Source organism: Gossypium arboreum, chromosome 11 (assembly GCF_025698485.1).
Source record: "Gossypium arboreum isolate Shixiya-1 chromosome 11, ASM2569848v2, whole genome shotgun sequence".
NCBI classification, from domain to species: domain Eukaryota; kingdom Viridiplantae; phylum Streptophyta; class Magnoliopsida; order Malvales; family Malvaceae; genus Gossypium; species Gossypium arboreum.
Genome location: NC_069080.1, coordinates 59,314,432 through 59,319,793, shown reverse-complemented (window position 1 = coordinate 59,319,793; position 5,362 = coordinate 59,314,432). Strand labels below are relative to the sequence as shown.

The following is a 5,362-nucleotide window of genomic DNA, read 5'->3' as shown; positions in this document are numbered from 1 at the left end:
ACACATGGGCGTGTGGTCGACTGTGTGACCCAAGTTAGTTTTGACCATAGCCAAGGCACACAGGCGTGTCTTATGGTTGTGTGGTTAATTCAGTATGTATGCTTTGTTTTTCCATGGTTTAGACACACGGGCGTGTGAGGCACACGGCCTGTTCACACGAGTATGTGACCTGTATAACTTTGAAAATTTTGTTAAGTTTTTGAGAAAAATTTTATGTGCTCAGTTTAGTCCCGACCCCTTTCTAAAGCTATGTAAGGGACTTTGTAATGATGTGTGACGATAATGCTATAGTGATTTAGAAATGAATGCAAGATGTCTAGATTTGTCTGGTAACGCCTTTAACCCTAGTCTGACGATGGATGGGGGTTAGGGATGTTACATCTGAATTAAAACACAGGCTGCTTTCATCGGCTTTGTCCTTATGACTTGCCACTGATAATTATTTAGTGTCATCTCCTCAGTAAATTAATAAGCTGGCTCGAGTGTTTTATTATTCAGTGTTCCACCAGGTGCTGCATCAATTAACTGCCTAGTCGGGGGATACAAATCATTGTAGAAGGTTTGAACTAGTAACCATAAAGGTAACCCATGGTGAGGGCACTATCTCAATAGATCTTTGTATCTCTCTCATGCATCATATAAAGTCTCTAAATTGATCTGAACAAAGGAAGAGATATCATTCCTCAACTTGGCTATTTTAGCTGGTGGGAAGTACTTCTGTAATAGGCCAAAATTGGGTCTAGTTGGAACAGAGGTTTCGGGACCACAAAATCTGAGATATAAATAATTATTTTATGATTATTTTGAGGTTTATGATATGATTGCATGATTGTGTGAAAATTTCGTGAAGAAATTCTATGCATAAAGTGCTTAATTCGAAGTTAGGGACTAAATTGAATAAGTTGCAAAACTTGCATTCTAGAAGTTTCTGGTATGAAATTGATTTGAAATATTAATTAGGAGGTCTTAAATAGCAATTTGACCAATTTCTAAGTTATGGACAAAAATTGGACATGGATGGAATTTTTGGAAAGTTTAGTAGTAAGGGTATTTTGGTCATTTAGGGGTAAAATGAATTAAAATACAAAATTAAAAGCCAATTTTGCTCATCTTCTTCACCATGGACGTGTATACCAAGGGAGACTCCATGGCTAGGGTTTTCAAGCTTCCCAAGCTCAATTGTAAGTCCGTTCTATCCCGTTTCTCAAGTTCTTTACGTTTTTGGAGTCCCGGTAACTTGATTTAGCTTATGCTAGCAATAATTAAACCTAGAGTTCATATTTGGAAAAATACCCATAGGTAAAATTTGTGTATTCTGGTATTTTATGATACAATATGAGGTTTTAAATTATGTTAGACAACTTGTGCTACTCGGTTTTAAGTGAAAACGAGCAAAAGGGCTTAATTGGTAAAAATACCTAATAGTCATAAGTATATGTTAGAGTGAGAATTTGATATTGCCATAGAAGGGAAAAGTGATCATCATGTCATAAAACATAAGAATAAGGAATGAAGTTTAATTCCCGAGCCTAGGGGAAAAAGTGTAAATATGCAAAAGTGTAATTTTTCTAAAGTTTGAGTTAAGAACTGTTTTGAATAGTACATTAATTAAATAAGTAAAATATGATGTTTTAGATCCCGGAAAACGAGATTTGAACCTAGAATGAGAGAAAAATTGAAAATTGGGAAAGTTGGTAAAATGTCCGTTTTAATATCAAGGTAAGTTCATATGCATAATAAGCATTAATTTATGCATGTTTCAATGTAAAATTGATATATTTACTATGATCTCCGAGGTGTTGAAAGTATGTAAGTTGGTATGATAATAATACAACAATAATGCTGTAATTTATATTTGAAAGTTAAATTTAGTGAATTAATTGAATTATGTTAAATTAAATGATTATGGTGTCAAGTTTATGAATTGATTTAAAAATATGTCTATGGTACATGAAGTGCATTGAATTATCATACATAAATGTGATTTCTATGATTATGGATATTATGGGAAATTGTAAGTTCATATGATTTTTAATAAGACAATGTGTAATTTAATGTTATTGTGTTGATATTAAATGAGATGTAAGTTTATATGTAAGTAACACATCACTATTACTTGTATTATGATATTTTATAAAAATATTGGAAATATGTTTTGGATAATTACTTGATTGGTGAAATTGTTGGAAAAGAGAGAAATCCGGTTGAACCTTCGGAAAGATTGGATGATACAGATGGTATGTAGCTAGGTCACACGTATAGTGCTGAGTGCACATCATGTGTACAAGAGAGCTACAAGACATTATGATGTAGCTAGGTCGTATGGGTGATACTATGTGTACACCATGTAGACAAGAGAGCTACGGGATATATGTAGCTAGGTTGCATGCGTGGTTCCAAGTGAAGGACACCATGTAGACAAGAGAGCTACGAGATAAACTGGCTAGGTCATATGGGTGGTACTAAGTGTTCACCATGTGTACAAGAGAGCCGAACTATATGATGGGTGGAGCTATGTGCTGAAACCACCAAGTATCGAGGATTGATCCAAGTGTTCAACGGAGACTCTCTATGTATTGCTTTGTGAGTTTTGTGATGAATAAGTGCAGAACTTGGTTATGTGAATGATGTGTTCATTAAGTGACCAGGATGTGGTAAGGTTATAAACAAGTAAGTTATACATGAGGATGATTTTATGGTGACCTTGTGATCATGGGCCTATACTTGTGATGTATGAAATGTGGTGAAAATGATTTGTGATAAGTATGTTAAAATGAGGTTAATACAAAGAAAGTGTGAAAGAGTGAATTAGCAATAAAACTGTTTTGGACAGTAGCAGTGACGTGATTTTGAAAAATCACAAAAAATATTATAAATTGAATCAGAGACTAAATGAGATATCAAATTAAAGCTTAATGAGTCTATTTTCATATAAAAGAAATATAGAAAGCAAAGAAGTTCTATATTTTTAGATATTTATGTTTTTGTGAGACTGATTCAGAATGATTACGTGATCCTCTATTCTGACTTTGGAAAATCACAAAAATTTGGAGAAAAATAATTAGAGGCTAAAAATTATATTTTTAAAATCCATAATGATTCTATTTTCAAGATAAATCAACAAGAACATTGTCCAAGTTCTGTACTGTGAGATAATTATTTTTTAGTGAAGAGAGGTCAGAACTGTCAGAAAGTGAAACAGGGGAAATTTTAATGAATAAACTGTACTAATTGGCTAAACCAAAAATTATTAAAATTTTATGGTGGAAAGATATGTGAGTCTAGTTTCAGGGGAAATTTACGGATCTTAATTTGGAGCTCTGTAGCTCGAATTATAAATAATTAAGTGACTATGACTCGTGTGGACAGTTTGATGTGAACATTTATTAGTAAATTGTGAAATCGTACTTACAAGAATGCTATATACATTAAGGATGTGGAATGGAGAGGAGGAATAAAATAAATATATGTGAAATACATCGAAACTATGGTATATGAAATATTGATATAATGAAATAAATTATATGTGTTTATAAGAAAACAAAAAGAGAATGTTATGTATCATGACATGTATATATATATATGACTAGTCTCAATGTAATGCTTGTTGGGTATGGAATTGAATTGAAATGTTTCAGCAAACATGTTATTCTCAAGATCTGAATCATGGTATTTTATAAAGATATGATCTAGCTTTAAATATGAATGCTTAATGATTAAGCCGAAGATATTTGGTAAGATGATAATCTTGGTATAAATATATAAGTCGTACTATAATAAACAAGGTAAAATGAGTATGAGAGACACATGTATGATGACATACAAATGCTATGTTTGTGGTTTAATTGAGGATGTTTAATCATTAAATGAATACCATGTTATATGCTTTTGATTTTGTATAAGTGTGTAAGAGATCAAGGTTGACCAAAGCTTGGAAAATAGCCTAGGTATATTCCACACAGCAGAGACACGACCATGTGTCTCACCTGTATGGAACACGACTTTGGGACAGGCGTGTGGAGCCTTAAAGCATGAAATTTCCAAGATTTTCGTAAGTTCTCGGTTTAGTCCCAAACCCTTTCTAAAGTATGTTTTGGGCTCTGTGAGGCTCAAATAAGGGACTATGTGTAAGAGAATGAACGCTTTGAAATATGAATAAAATTTTATGGCTCGTATTTTAGTTTAATGTTTGTATGTTTGTCTGGTAATGCCTCGTACCTTAGCTCGGCCTCGGATACGGGTAAGGGGTGTTACAACTTCAGCAGAAATTTCTTGGTCATTGAGCCTATATAGTGATGAAACCTCATGGTAAAGAGTTTAACTATTGTTTTTCTTTGTTCCTCAATGAGAATGGGAACAACCGTAAGCGAATGGCGTCATTAGTGGCGCCATTAATCTTGAAAGTATCACAAACTTCTAGAAAATTAGCCAAATGAGTATTTGGGTTTTCATCTTGCAAACCGTCAAACTGAACATACTATTGTACCATCTGAATTGTGTTAGGCTTCAATTCGAAATTATTTGGAGCAATGGTAGGTTGCACAATACTCGATTGAGTCCTAGTCAGAGTGGGCTTGGCATAATCGTACATAGTACGAGGAATAGGAGCTATTGCAAGAGGTAGCTGAATATTCTAATTATCATTCATCTCCTCAGTAATATTGTTGTCCTCTTGTTCGTCTACTATAATTTTTTGACTCTGCCTTACTTCTCAACGATTACTATCAGCAGTACTTTCAATCTTACTGTCAAAAAGCAATGGTCCTAATAGGTTTCCTCTAGTCATAAACTAAAAGAACCTGCCAGAGGAAAATAAAAGAAAAATTAGAATGTAAAATTAAACTAAATAAAATAAAATAAATGGCTAAATTAATAAAAATAAAGTGTTCCTAATATTTTACTCCTCGACAACGGCACCAAAAATTCGATGTATCATGAAACTAACTAAAAATATGGCAAAGGCAAGTGCACCTATCAATAAAGAGCATAACTATGGTGAGTAGAGACATCGTATTCACAAGGACTAAAAGTATCAATAATTACCAATTTTCTATTATTTAGCCGACAATTTGAAGTGATGGGTTTTAAACTAAAATTACTAAACTAATTTAACTAAGAACTCATCAGAGAATAAATCAGGAAAATAATTAAATAATATTTAATTAGAGAGACAATACCCAGGAAAGAATCCATCTTGACTTCATCTATTATTATGAATTTGAATTAATCGATTTATTCACTTGGTATCTTGATCCATAGAAATCCCTAAATTATGTTAATATCTCTTTCGAGAGTAAGAGCAACTGACTTTAGATTGATTAATTGAAATTTCTTTCTAATTAAAACCCCTATTATTGCGTTA

At 32.9% G+C, this 5,362-nt stretch overlaps 1 non-coding gene across 1 annotated transcript; it reads left to right on the top strand.

Moving 5' to 3' along the window:
- The first annotated feature begins 583 nt into the window (after positions 1-583).
- On the top strand, positions 584-690 carry LOC128284671 (small nucleolar RNA R71). The gene has a single exon (XR_008275093.1). It is a non-coding gene; the product is annotated as a small nucleolar RNA R71 (small nucleolar RNA).
- Positions 691-5,362: the final 4,672 nt, after the last annotated feature.